The following is a 14,401-nucleotide window of genomic DNA, read 5'->3' as shown; positions in this document are numbered from 1 at the left end:
TTCCTAACTGGTTTCCCTGCAATCTGTTCTCTTTGTTTCTGAATTCCCTTCATAATACTTACTACAGCTTAAAATTATAGTATTTTTTGATGACTTATTTATAATTTTCTGTATGAGCAGCAAGCTCCTTGAGCGGGAACAACTGCCTTGTTTAATGTTATCTCTCTAACGTCTAGCATAGTACCTGACACTAAGTGCACGTGCAATAAATATATATTGAATAAATGAAAGGCAGCCCAGTGTTTAAGGAGATTATGAAACCATGCCTCTGGATGCCGGCGCACATCCATGGTCTCAGTGACAGAGATGTCAGAGATGACAGCAACAACGCTGAGTTGACTCAGCTGGGCAGTTAATCCCTCCAGGCACAGCCCCCCCACTTAATCCCTCCAGGCACAGCCCCCCCACCATTTCCATCCCTACCTGCTCCAAACCCTCCTCGCTCTCAAGTCCCATCACAACTCCTGTTTCCTTCAACTCTCCACTTAAGCTGGTCTTCTACACCATCAAGAAATGGAGGCTAGCTGGTGTGCTTTTTCCCAATTATTGATACTTTCCCTCACCTGCGGACTTATCGCCTTTCTCCAATCTGAGAGAATGATGCATCCAGCTGTCAAAAGTCAACCCTCTCACCTGTGTCCTTGACCCCATTCCCTTGTATCCTAGTTTACCAATTAGTCACCCCTCTCTCTAGTGACCGCTTCTCCTCAGCCCAGAAACATGCTCAACTCTGTTCTTTCACATCCTTAAAACAAAACCCTTACTTGATCTTGTGTCCCCTTCTAAGTTCTCTTCTTTATTACAGCAAGTCTATACTTGCTGTCTCCATTTTCTTCCCTTGTCAGTCGTTTTTTTTCTGCTGCCATCTTGCTTCTGTCCCACCTCTGAAACTCCTCCCCATCCTAAGTCTGCCAGTGATTACCCAAGTGATAGATCAGAAGGACAAAGATCCTTGTCTTAGCTTGACACCAATTTCTGTTTTTCATTTAGCACCTGGAGCCTTGATGGGCACTAGCAAATCCCTTTCTCCTTTTTGAGACTCTCTCCTCTTAGCGTCTAAGACACTGAACCAACTTGGTACTTCTCTAAGCATCCCAGCTCGAGATCCTCTGCCAGATACCCTACCCTACCCTGCTCACTGCTCTTACACCAGACAGTCTGACCTTCACAGGGCTCTGAAACTCATTTACAACTAATTGTACTTAAAAATCAGAATTTGCAGCTTCTCTTGAAAGATGAGAAAATCTGAACACATATGTCCACATTCATGCCTAGCAAAAACTGGCCAGAGCTGAACAGTGGCTGCCCCTTTAGATATCACATGATGGTAAGTGCTACAGAGAAAAACAGCAGAGTAACAGTGAGCGCTGCTGTATGTATTTGTGTTATAAGGTATGCCCAGGGAAAGTCTCTCTGATGACGTTTGAGCAGAGATGTGTAGGAAGTAAGGGAGGTGGCTGTGTGGCTGTTTGGGGAAACAACATTAAAAGTAGAGGGCGCAGCAAATGCAAAGGCTCTGAAGTGTACTTGGCTGGTTTGGGAAATAGCAAGGAGGTCAACAGCACTGAAGTGTAGTGAGCCAAAGATGTGTGGTAGAAGATGAAATCAAAGAGATAGGAAAGGGCAAGTGGCACAGGTCTCAGTGTCTCCACTTCATTTGTAATTTGGCTTTCAAGGCACTGTAGTTGAGATTTTCTTTGGTTAGTCAAATCCAATGGGCATTTTTCAGTCCTAATCTTTCTTGACCATTTGATATCGTTGATGACCTTGTAATATTCTTTCTTTGTATTCCTCCTATGCTTCTATTCTTTCACATTTTCATTTGCGGGCTCCTATTCTTTTGCCAACCTCTTAAATATGCTGTCTTCTATCATTTCCTTGTCATTCCTCTTCTTGCTCTATATATACTCTTTTGGATGCCCTCATCCACTTTCATGGCCACCCTGTCCTATAAAGAATAAAGGATGACTCCTGACTAGTTAGCTACTGATAGATAACAAATTACCCTAAAACTTGGAAGCCTAAAGCAACAAAATCACGTATTATCTCATACAGTTTCTGTGGGTTAAGAGTCCAGGAGCAGGCCAGCTGGTGGTTCTGGCTCAGGGTCTCTTATGAGAATGAAGTAATCTAAAGCCTAGACCGGGGCTGGGAAGATCTGCTTCGCTTCCAAGATTGCTCCCTTACGTGGCTATTGATAGGAGGCCTCAGCTCTCTGCCATGCAATGGTCTGCTTGACTAACCTTATAACATGGCAGCTGTCTTTCCCCTGAGTAAGTGATCCCAGGGGGAACAAGGCAGAAGTGTGGTATTTCATGTCTTAACCTTGGAAGTGACACACCATAATTTCTGCAATATCCTATTAGTTACATAGGTCAGCTCTATTTAATGCAGGAGGGAACTACACAGGGATGTAAATAGTGGGAGGCAAGAATCATTGGGAACGATCATTGAGGCCTGACTGTCTCGCCTCCCAAATTGGTTCTCTAGCTCAGATTTATCACCAAAGCCCCAGACCTGTACAGTAAGCTGTCTACTGAATAGCTATTGTTTGTTGATAATAATGGCAACAACTCTGCCATTAACTTCACGAACTTTTTTTGTGAAAACCTGGAATTGGGTACAATGGCATGTCCATCAAAATGTTCTCTCCGGGAGTTGTGTGACGGTGGTGGAAGTGGTTAGGTGCTGGCTCTGAGCACTATGAAGTAAACTTAAAGATGCTGTAACTATCATTTACTGAGTGCCCGCCCTGTGTTGGGCACGGCGCCTGGTGCTTTACAACCACCCTCTCGCAACAACTCCATGAACAGAAGTTATTCTTCCCATTTCCCAGATGAAGAAACAAAGGTTTTGAGGGTAACTTCCCTAAGCTTACCAATTACACAATCAGCATGACAAAGCAGGGATCAAATTTTGGCCTATTTCCAAGTTATGCTGTTTTGTTTTGTACTTTGAAACTCCACTCCATGGCTTTAGTAGTCTTGAGTTCTTTGCCTGTTTTGTACAATGCAGTCTCACTGTAGCCCACCTAGTAGGGTACCGAGAGGGTTCTAAGAAAGAATTCTCCAATTATCAGAAAACCAAGGTTTTATGTTTTGGTTTTAAATTGAGTTAGTTCAGTACTACTTTACCGCAGCCTTACAAGTAATTCTCAAAATTCACTGGCCACAAAAATTTAACCCAGTCTGTAGAACATCAGTCTATCATTTTTCCTTGCCTAACCAATTCTTCTATAGCTGTTCTCTACCTTACTAGGCTAAGAAAATGAAATAATTTGCCAACAGGCACTCTTAAAAGTCTCTCAAAGATACTAATTCTCAAACTATCAAACCAAGGGGAAGCGAGAAAGGCATGGCAAAGTATGTTGACTCTTTTTTAAATCTACTCACTGGTTTTCTTTACTATCCACTGCACTGTCTGACTTTTTAAAAGTCCTTGGGCAAAATCCTTGTATTTGTAACTGTCTTAATGCACATTACAGATCCTTTCAGCCCCATACTGATGCACAGCGAAATGTAGGAAGAACACTGTTGCCAGTGCTTAGGTTCTGACACTTAAAAAAACAGTTAACTTTTGTAAAATAGTAATACTAGTGATGGTGATGACTAAGGAGCAGGAGGAGGAAGAGGATGAGAAGGAAGAGAAAAAAACAAATAGCAAAAGGCAAAGTTCAAAGGACAATTTAAGGAGCTGTCAGAGAAAAGGGAAAAGAGAGAAGCAAATGGCAGGCAGTCTCTGGCCTTAATCAGCTCACATTTTTTAATCGACCTGATGTTCCTTGTTTCCTACTGTCTTACAGAATCATCACAGAATTGTACCACCAATACAGGTGAAAAAGTTACTCCACTTTTCCTTGCAAATTTAATTTATTGAGCTTTCCTGATGCCTGATTTAATGTTTAATAGTTAATTTTTCAAATTTACTAAATGCACATTTTTAGATAAACTCATGCAGAAGCAATGACCCACAGCACTTTCTTTCCTATTTTCCAGATAGTATTCATAAGAAATCAGAGGGCTAGGGACAAAGAGATCACACAGTAGTATTTTGCAATACTCTAGTGTGCAATATGAAGCAATGAGAATTCCAAACATTTTAGTTAGGATTTGGAAAAACAGGAAAATATTAAAATCAAAATGATTCAAGAGTAAATTAAAATTTTCCTGTGTGTTTAAATGTGGTGGAGGGAAAAATGGTAAATCATCACATATTTGCTCCAGTGTAGGAACAATCTTACAACTTACACCTAAATGTTTTTAGGTACTGGTTGAGCTAGGTCCTAAAACTACTCCAAGTGGCAACTCAGGACAAAGGAAAACATAAGGAACAAAAGGAAATTATTTTTAACTGCCAAAGGCAGATTTTTTGCACAATAATTGGAAGGAAAGTTGCAACCCTGAGGAGGATCTTTTAACCTTCTCACATGGCCACAGACAGATAGCAAGGCTGTATGTAAGTGTTGCAGACTTCCTTAGTCATCAGGGGACCCTACACACCACAGAGGTCTACCCTTTAAATACCTAAGCACAGGGGACCACAGGAAGTCTAAAAGGAAGGTGGCTGAAGGTATTCTTAAAAGTGCATATTTTTTTTTCTTTTTGGAGGGCTGTATGAATTGAAATGTTTATTTATATTTATGATAAATACTGATATATGGACTAATCTGTTTCTTCTATTTACTTAGCTTTTACTTTTCTTGTATATTTCCTTTTCATTTATCAGGGTAAAGAATATATATTTCTATTTTTACATGCTTATCAACATTTTAATAAATATATTTCATGCAGCAAATCAATATTTCTAGTTTGTAGATATGTTTCTTCCTAAATGAGGCTTCCCTGGGGTGGGCACAGCAATGTGCCTTGAAAGTCAATATAATTTAAAACACCAGTTTTTAAACGTTAAGAAAATTAAAAATCCTGCACATATATGTGTCTTACTTTTAAAAATAAAGGTTGGATCTCAGCCATACTCTAAACACTAGAATACTTGGATCTAGGAAAGGAAAATAAGAGAAAGAGGACTCACTGACAAAATGCTGATAAGCTGCAATGCCCTTTCAGTAACTCAAGACCAAAAACCAAAAGATGATGCCAGAATCAGGGGAAAAAAAAAGGGAAGTGGCTGAATGACAAAGTATCTGAAATTTGGCTTAAGAAAAAGGACGTAACCAGGCAAAACGCTATGCATGTAAATAATAGGAAGGTAATATGGCAGGAGTGGAGATGGCTATTAGTAAGGATGGAGGCATTGTGGGTGATTTTTTTCTTTTTGCAAATTTCTTTTTAATGATGGTTATACTGTGTTTTCAATTTTAAAAAAGAACCCAAAAAGGGGGGAGGGGAGCAGTACAGGAAAACACACCGTGGGAACAGAGTCATGCACACAGATGTTTTGCGTAAGCTGCATTTTCAGAGACATCTGCCTTTGTACAAGACTTGAGAAAGTAAAGCTGTCGTCAACAAGTTCTCTGAAGTGATGGGTGGGGCCTGAGAGAAAGTGAGCTGTGAAGAAACCAACAATTAGTACCCTTAGGGCTCAGAAACCCACAGTTTCTTAGATTAAGTTCCTCATTTATGAGCCACCTCTCTGCCCAAAATGCTTTGCCATCAGCAATGTCTGCTACTCAAACAAGGAGGACTCAAGCTGCCCATATGTCTCCACTCAAGTGACTGAGGTTCTTTGTCAGCAGCACCACTCAGCTCTTTGCAGAGGGAGGCTATCTCTCTGTGGTAGGATAGGGCACAACCTACTGTATAAAAATCTGAGTGGGAAGCAAGCTTCCCTACTCCTCCCTTCTTGCTTCAATTCCAAATAAAAATGTTTATCATGTACAGAAAAACTCGTGTAAAAGCAAAGATAATACACTTGTTCTGCCACCTTGCTTTGCTGTATGTTAAACTTTACTTCTGTTTAATGAGATGAATATTCCTAGGTCTGTATTGTTTGTTTTTGTGTGTGTGAGGCACTGAAAGGAGAGTCCGTTGACACTGCTTTATATAGTGCCCGCTCTAACACCATGTACGGAGTATTTAATAAATGTGATCTGAAAATGACAACAGAAACAATGCTGAAGACTCAAGCACATTTCGAAGGATAATAAAGTATGAAAGTCACTCACTGTAAAACCTCTTCTCTGGTGTGTGTACATAGGGTGTGTGAGCCCTGAGGTCTGCAACACACATCACAGGGAGAGCCTGCTTTACTTGTTCTTCTTTGCAGCCTTCAATCATGCCTGATGCCAAGTGGGGAACTTCTATTCACAGAAGAACTTTCAACTTACTTGCAAAGTTCTTAACAAAGTTTTATCTGTTATCCTTTCTTGAACTTCCCTTTTCTGAGAAGTTGGGTGTGCTGTGTGGGTTACTGTCTTACATCTGCCTTCTGAGTGAGTTTACTACAAAAGATTTTAGAAACTTCTTGTTCAAGCATAGTAGCCTCTTCTAGGTTCTATATGAGCTTCCCTTACTGCTAACATGACAATGGAACTGATAGTCTGTATTTATATAAATTTGTTTGGATAAAGCTACCCAAACTGCTAATATAATCTTTTTTTAAAAATATTTATTTATTTTGGCTGTGCCGGGTCTTAGTTGTAGCATGTAGGCTTCTTAGTTGCAGCATGTGGACTCTTAGTTGCGGCATGCGGACTCTTAGTTGCGCCATGTGGACTCTCAGTTGCGGCATGCATGCAGGATCTAGTTCCCTGACCAGGGATGGAACCTGGGTGCCCTGCATTTGGGAGTGTGGAGTCTTAACTCACTGGACTACCAGGGAAGTCCCTATAATCTTACTATATGGTGAAAGAGTTAAGAGGGAGGGTCAAAGTAAACAAGGGGAGAGGTAAGTAAGTCATAGATCTGAGTGGTCTTATATTACTGGCCAAAGAATTTGGACTTTACCCTGAGGATAACAGAGATCCATAGTTTGCATTTCTAGAAAGATTCCTCTAACTACAGTATGGAGAATGGATTGGAAGGGGTTGAGACTTAGAAATAGGGAGACAGATGTTACTTTAGTGTTTCAGGCAAGAAGTAGAGAAGGGTAGTCTGATCTGAGCTAATGGGAATGAAGAGAAGATGGATATCTTGGGGATATTCGTCTAGTTTACTTTCTGGTACCGACGGAAAATTTACTCTGTAAAGAAATTCAAATTCTAAGAAAAAATCTGAGAGAGAAAGCTTTGATATGTGTCAATTCCTTGCAATCAAAGAATGTCTTTTTCTTTGCACCTCCTGACTCGTCAGACAGATCTTTTCCTTTGAACAAATCCGAAAGCTTTACAGACTCTCACGCAAGAGGGTCAAAAAAGAAGTCTTACTGACATGGACATTAACTTTCATACCACCTGCTTCTGTCCAAACTTTTCTCAAAATAGGTTTTTTTCACTACCTCAACTTTCTCTGAAGTTTTACTTTACTAGTCCTCAGATTTGGAGGTCAAATTTGCCTTAACCTATCTGCCAGCTGACAGCCAATCATCCTGCATAAGCCAGGGAAACTTACAGGCAATTCTTCCTCACGTCACTTTGTTATCACACATGTCTAAATCATTTCCTGCCAGGCACCAAACTTCCAGCATCAAGGAAGAACAGCTGAAGAGAATACTTTTACACAAAGGACTTCCCTCCTTCCTAATCCCCTACTCAACGGATATGACAGTATACAGATGACACAGGCAGGGCTCAGCTTAAATGGAAGATAGTGCAGCTAAGCTGTGAAACCACCACTTTAAACCAATCATAAAGAAAGCAAGGTTAATTGTCTGCACATAATAACAAGCAAAAAATGAATCAGAAACCTGAAGCCAACTTCAACCAAAAGAAGGCAACTGAATTTTACAAATTCATCTGTATTACATTAGAATAGGACACCAGTGAAAAACTGCTGAGCTGGTAATGCTAAATCTCTTTGCCTCTCAGCTAAATTAAGTTACCCATGAGAAGACAGTTCTCATAGATAATTAATTTCCCCACCTCTAAAATCTGTAGTTGTGTAAAACGTAGCTCTGGAGAACTTAGAAAGAATTTATATTAAACATTAACCACAGGCTATCCAGAGGAAAGGACTGGAATAAATCTGGGGAATATACTTAAATCACAGTAAAGTTGCCATGTTATAAAAGCCAACTAACCTTGCTTCTTACTTCTCTTCTGTTAAGTGGGATCACAACACTAAATAAGATGTTAGAGTGAAAGATGATTAAAAATGTGATGAGGTGGCTGTACCAAACCTTTCTTCGTTGTCTCGGGGAAGACAGTAGGGGCACACCTGGCCAGGACTCAGCTGACCAGGGTTTTCTAATCTCACTTTACATATGGTTTGGTGCCTTTGAGTCAGTTTTAGCACTTTAGGCAGATTCTCTATTTACAAAGAGAAGGTTAGTATCTCACCTGCTGCAGGGAAACATGTAAAGGTAGAGAGGAAAAAGCATGGAACTGAGAGTCAGGGGACCTAGAGTTCTTGCTCTGTCACAAATGAATTGTATAATATGACATGAGACAATCGGATCTCAATTTCCTCATTCAACATTATAAACTCTTAAGTTTGTGATTTTAGGAGATTACCACTAGGAACCTTAAAATCATTCCATTAGTTCAAGATGAGGTCACCATATTCCTATAGTATTAAACAGTCAAAAATACCAACTAGGTTTTTCACAGCAGAAGAGGTAACTCTCAAAGAATGCCCCTAAAAGGTTATGTCACAATGGGCTGGATGCCTCTGCAAATGTGATGTTAAATCCTAGAGGTTTCTGCTCAGTAACCAAATGGTTAATCTGTCCACTGGATTCCTGATTCCACTGGAAAATTTTTCTGCAAATGGAATCCCATCCCTCCCCCACTCCAGTGTTGATCAATTAAAAAAGAAAAGGATGAAACGGCTGCTTGAGTCATTTTACACTCATAAAAGAGGGTACAAGTTGCCTGCCTGAGCTAAAAGGTGGTGTACTGGAGTCACCCGAATTGGCCATATTACTGATTCACTTGGCCCTCTAGAAAGCCATCCTACCTCTGAGTTTCTCCATCTGTAAAACAGGACTAGTTCTATCAATCCTGTCTCACATGCTTAGGGATAAAATATCCTTTCTTCTTAGCTGACAAAAGTTTGTGCAAGCTTTCTAAAAAGTATCAAGTACCAGAATTATATAAATACAAATTATTATCCTAAAGTACATGAAGCTTAGGCTTTACCTTTTAAATTCTGAATAAATGTTAACTTTTGGTCAATGAAAGAAGAAGAAACCACCCCCAGGCATGTTTTTTTAAAAAAAATAAATTTATTTATTTATTTTATTTTTGACTGCGTTGGGTCTTCGTTGCTGCGTGTGTTCTTGCTCTGGTTGCGGTGAGTGGGGGCTACTCTTTGTTGCGGTGTGCGGGCTTCTCACTGCGGTGGCTTCTCTTGTTGTGGAGCACCGGCTCTAGGCTCCTGGGCTTCAGCAGTTGCAGCACGCAGGCTCAGTAGTTGTGGCTCGTGGGCTCTAGAGCGCAGGCTCGGTAGTTGTGGCACACGGGCTTAGTTGCTCCGCGGCATGTGGGATCTTCCCGGACCAGGACTTGAACCCGTGTCCCCTGCATTGGCAGGCGGATTCTTAACCACTGTGCCACCAAGAAGTCCCATGGGCATGTTTTCACATGGAATGAACTCTTGGCTTCTTTCTGAAGTGATTTACTTTAGCTTTTAAAACAATTTTTTGGTTTAGTGCGTAAAACCTTTTAACCCAAGGAGCAGCTGGAAAAAAGCATCTCTACATATAAGCAGAACTAAAATAGTGTCCCTATTTCTTTAAATATAATTGTAACACTAGTAATGAAGACCAGCTAAGGTCATTCTACTGTCTTTTTCCACATTAGCCAAGTCCACACCTTGCTATATTTAGACAAGGTATGCATACCCCACTAAAGATAGGAGACTCAGTCCTAGGTTTAGGGTCAGAACAGTGGGGTTATTACCTCAGCTGAGGGGGAAAGACACTGAGAAAGAAAACCTATATTGATGCATTCCTTGGCAACCAATAGAACAACCAATGCTCAATTTTATCTCACTGTGAACAGATGTATAATCTCTAGTATGCATAGAACAATCTCTACCATACATAACTCCAGCACAGTCATGACTAACGCAAAGCAGTGAATATCATTTAGATAACTCGCTCGCCAGGATTGCTCACCATGCCTTAGCCAAAGAGCTGTCTAGGTCAACAGGGTAAAATATTCAGCAGTTTGATCTCTTGGGAACTGGAACAAATAGGTTTTCAACTCGGGAATCCCCACTATGTCAAAAACACCAGGGTCTGACTGGTAGAGTCCTCTAGCAGTGTCCAGCTGACAGCCTCTTGGATCCGTCGTCCGGCAAAGGAAGAACCAAATGGGGACAAAACTGACTTACGTATTTTTTTAAAAAAGCTTATGGAACATGGATTTTATAATAGAGACTGTGTTGAACTGAGTCAGGGACATGGTAATGCAGGTAATGGAAGAATTTGTTTAGGTGGATATATTCTGTAAGGGGCCCCTAAACCTGGGGTCAAAAGAAAAAGTCTGGGCTTCGCTGGTGGCACAGTGGTTGCGAGTCCGCCTGCCGATGCAGGGGACACGGGTTCGTGCCCCAGTCCGGGTAGATCCCACATGCCGCGGAGCGGCTGGGCCCGTGAGCCACGGCCGCTGAGCCTGCGCGTCTGGAGCCTGTGCTCTGCAACGGAAGAGGCCACAACACTGAGAGGCCCACGTACCGCAAAAAAAAAAAAAAAAAAAAAAAAAGGAAAATGTCTGAGGAAAATATCTTAAAGAAAAACACAATTGCCCTCAAAAGAAAGCTAAGAAAACCCCCAATAACAATCAGATGTTTCTGGTACCTCCTCAACTGTGAGGTGAAAAAAATTAAATACATTTAAAGAATTCAGTAAACATGCTTCTGAAACATAAGTATAACAAATAGAAATCTGTTTATCTTCATTCAAAGGAAACTGCACATTGCAATTATGAACATTTCCACTGCAGGAAAGATAAGCAGATGTTGGATGTTTTCCCAAAGTTTTTTCAGTGTCACTGAAGAGGCATGTTTTTTCAGATTAATGGTTAATGCTAAAAAGGCAACATTTTGAATGTTGTTTTTTCTCTTCCTATATATTTTAACATTTCTACAGTGACATATTTAACGAACAGTCAGCAAAGAGAAAACAACTACACATACAGCTTATACAGTATACTTGTATATTCATTTTCCAATATTTACTTCTAAACTAAGCAACATAGAAAAATATTTTAAATAGTGTAAATTCTGAAAAAAACTCCATTCTGTTTCCTCTGCAATTAAAATCCTACTTAATGAAAAATAACTACGTCTAAATATTCTCAATTGACACTGAAAGACTGAATCCTCTTGTAGGCCAAAATTCTAGTATGTAAATAAATAAGCTTTTTTAAAGGGTGTTTAATTTCTAAGAGAGATAAACTGGTCTGAGTTTTCTCACGGCTTTATATGCAAAACAGATTTTTTTTGCCAAATATGCACTGGATTAGGCCTAAATAAATGAATTACGTGAGATGGCAAGAAAGCAAAAATGGCACATAAAACTTAATTGCTCACACTTCTAAAAATTTGTAACTATACACTGTAGGCTGCAGAAACTGGTCTTAAATAGCAAAGAATGGTTTAATGGGTTGGAGAATACCTTGACTCAGTGCACAACACATTAAATAGCACACTCATTCCACTACACATTAAATAGCACACTCATTCCACTAAATATCTAAGCCCAGGGCAGTCGTCCCCAAACTTCTCAACAAGCTCTTTATAATTTAATAAGAATCTGGCTTAAATGCATTTAGAAATTCTCCTAATTCTTCTCACGACTTTTACTTTAAAGTAACAACTTTAAGTTATTTCTGCCTTCCTGGATATAGTCCAAAGCACCAGAAATACTTTACCCCAATACTGCTTCTCTTTTCACTTACCACACAGGTTGTGACTATTTGCTGAGGAACAACGAACATTCAGGCTTTACAGTAATATTCCAAATCTTCTTTAGCAAAGCAAATACCATTCTTGGAATATCTACTCCAAGATTATTAGAGAGAGAGAACTCAAAAGGCTGCATAATCCTTCTCAATAGAGAGAAAATGGTAGTTCAAAATCTTTCATTGTGGGGAAATCATGAGTGACTGTTTAAAAATGGATAAATGAATCTCACTGGGAAGGCCAAACAGCTTAAAAACACCTTACTTAATTTCTAAGTCAAATGCCTAAAACAGTCTATTCCAGGTTCTTAATTTGGGGTGAGGGGAAGGGCATTATGGGCATTACATTCCTTTGAGAATTTGATGAAAATTATGGCTTTTTCCTGCAGAAAAATAAATGTACTAATAATATATACACCCACCTTTGCATATCATTTCATTGTATTCATGAACTTAGTTTAAAACTCTGGATTAAAGGAATCTTGTAGTTGCCCTCAGGAGACTATGAGCAACTGGGAATTAACAGTCCTCCGACCCCCTCCCCCCCACCTCATCTTTTAGCAGACAACAACTCAGCTTTAACAAGAGTCAAACACTGAATGATTGGTGCTTGGATTTAACTTTGAAACTAGAGGAACAGATAAGGCCTGGGGCTTTCTAAGGGTCTTCTATTAATACTCTGGACTCTTGCCATTCTAAAGCAGCAAAAGGCAAGTCCTATGAAAAGGCCCTCTTACCTGTCTTACCTGCCCCATAACGCTGCCTCCTCTCCTCATTTCTGGAAATCCCTCTACAAATAAACTTGCTTATATCACAAAGATCCCCAAGCATTAGGTGAAAGTTCACTTACTGAAGCCCTGTAGTACAAGATATAACAGAATTTCAGTACAATAAAGGATTTTGGACAAGATTTTGAAATTCATTAAAGTCAAATCTGACCAGCAAATGAGGTTTTACATTTCCTAAACCTGCTGGATACTCCAGAATTTTTTAATAGCTACCCAGAGCATGCCATTTCATGTAGCATGCCATTACTGTACTTATATTCTAACAGTGTGAAAAATCCAAGATCACCAATACATTAAACACTGCTTTATGTGGTAGTGATTTAGCATGAAGGAAATGACTAGATTTAGAGCTTTTTTGAGCTTATGATTTTATAACCCACGCTACATGGGAGAGGAGATTTAAATGCAAGGTATAAGTGTTACTGTAAGCTAATGTTTATGTAAGTTAACAATCCTTATCTATTTTTTTAAAAAATTAATTAATTAATTATTGTCTGCATTGGGTCTTTGTTGCTGTGCGGGGGGCTGAGCGGGGGCTACTCTTTGTTGCGGGGCGCGGGCTTCTCATTGCGGTGGCTTCTCTTGTTTCAGAGCACGGGCTCCAGGCTTGCAGGATTCAGTAGACGTGGCTTGCGGGCTCTAGAGCGCAGGCTCAGTACTTGTGGCGCACGGGCTTAGTTGCTCCGCGGCACGTGGGATCTTCCCCGACCAGGGCTCAAACTCGTGCCCCCTGCGTCGGCAGACGGATTCTTAACCACTGCGCCACCAGGGAAGCCCCAACAATCCTTACCTACTGCTATTATGTCTGTAAATGCAGTGGCCTCATATTGTTTAGATTATTTGTCATACCTAAAAATTGATTTATACATTTATACCACATGTCCATACTTCAGTTTGTGGCTCAAAAAGTTTATCAGTTTCCTGACCATTTTCTCTAAAATAGCACTCCTTCTCCCAGGTTACTTTCCATCTTTTTTGTCCTGCTTTATTTTTTCTTTATAGCCATATCATCAGCTGATTATTTACAATAGTTTATTTACATTCTGGAATGTAAGTTCTAAGAGCTTAGAGTTGGTCTTTTTGGATCATTCCCAGTGCCTAGAACATTGTAGGTGATCAATACATGAATGAACAAGTTATTTACTAAGTGGAGATACAAAATTAATTGGAGGCAAATATAGCATAGTGAAAAAGCATGATATAAAGAGGACTTGGATTTTAGTCACCGCTCTTACATTTATTAATTATATAACCTGAATAAGTCATTTAATCTCTTTGAACGTCAATCTCTTTCCTTTAAAATGATGCTAAAGTATTACTACAAAGGGTTATTTGCAAGGGTTATAGGAAATAACAGAAGTAAAAACTTGTTGCAAATATTAATGATTCTATCCCAGCAGTTATTCTTGGAAAATTGGCAGAAAATTCTGTAAAACAGATCAATCTTAAGAAAGCAAGTTATTCTGTCACCTAATCTTTGGTCTTGCAGAACTGCAGAGGCAGAATGAAGTAGTGAGAAAGCACAGCATTACAAGGGATGGACTTGAACCTCACTTACCAGCTGGCTGACCTTGAGAAAATCTCTTAACCTCTCTGAGGCTTACTTTTCTTACGTATAAAATGTGGGGGGAAATGCTACCTCAAAAGT

The 14,401-nt window shown here is 39.8% G+C and overlaps 1 protein-coding gene across 5 annotated transcripts in view; it reads right to left on the bottom strand.

Moving 5' to 3' along the window:
* Positions 1–14,401, bottom strand: part of SSH2 (slingshot protein phosphatase 2) — a 245,111-nt gene that overhangs the window by 78,557 nt on the left and 152,153 nt on the right. The window contains exon 1 of one of the 5 annotated variants that reach the window (XM_029210909.1): positions 12,712–13,305. The exons of the other annotated variants lie outside the window; for them this stretch is intronic. The gene's annotated coding sequence lies outside the window, so the exon portion shown is untranslated. Of the gene's footprint in view, positions 1–12,711; positions 13,306–14,401 lie in introns of those variants that run through there. 5 annotated transcript variants of the gene reach the window in all.

Source organism: Monodon monoceros, unplaced genomic scaffold (assembly GCF_005190385.1).
Source record: "Monodon monoceros isolate NGI ecotype Baffin Bay Population unplaced genomic scaffold, NGI_Narwhal_1 Super_Scaffold_9, whole genome shotgun sequence".
Classification (NCBI taxonomy): domain Eukaryota; kingdom Metazoa; phylum Chordata; class Mammalia; order Artiodactyla; family Monodontidae; genus Monodon; species Monodon monoceros.
Note: the sequence above shows the minus strand (reverse complement) of the source record. Positions and strands in the feature narration are given on the sequence as shown.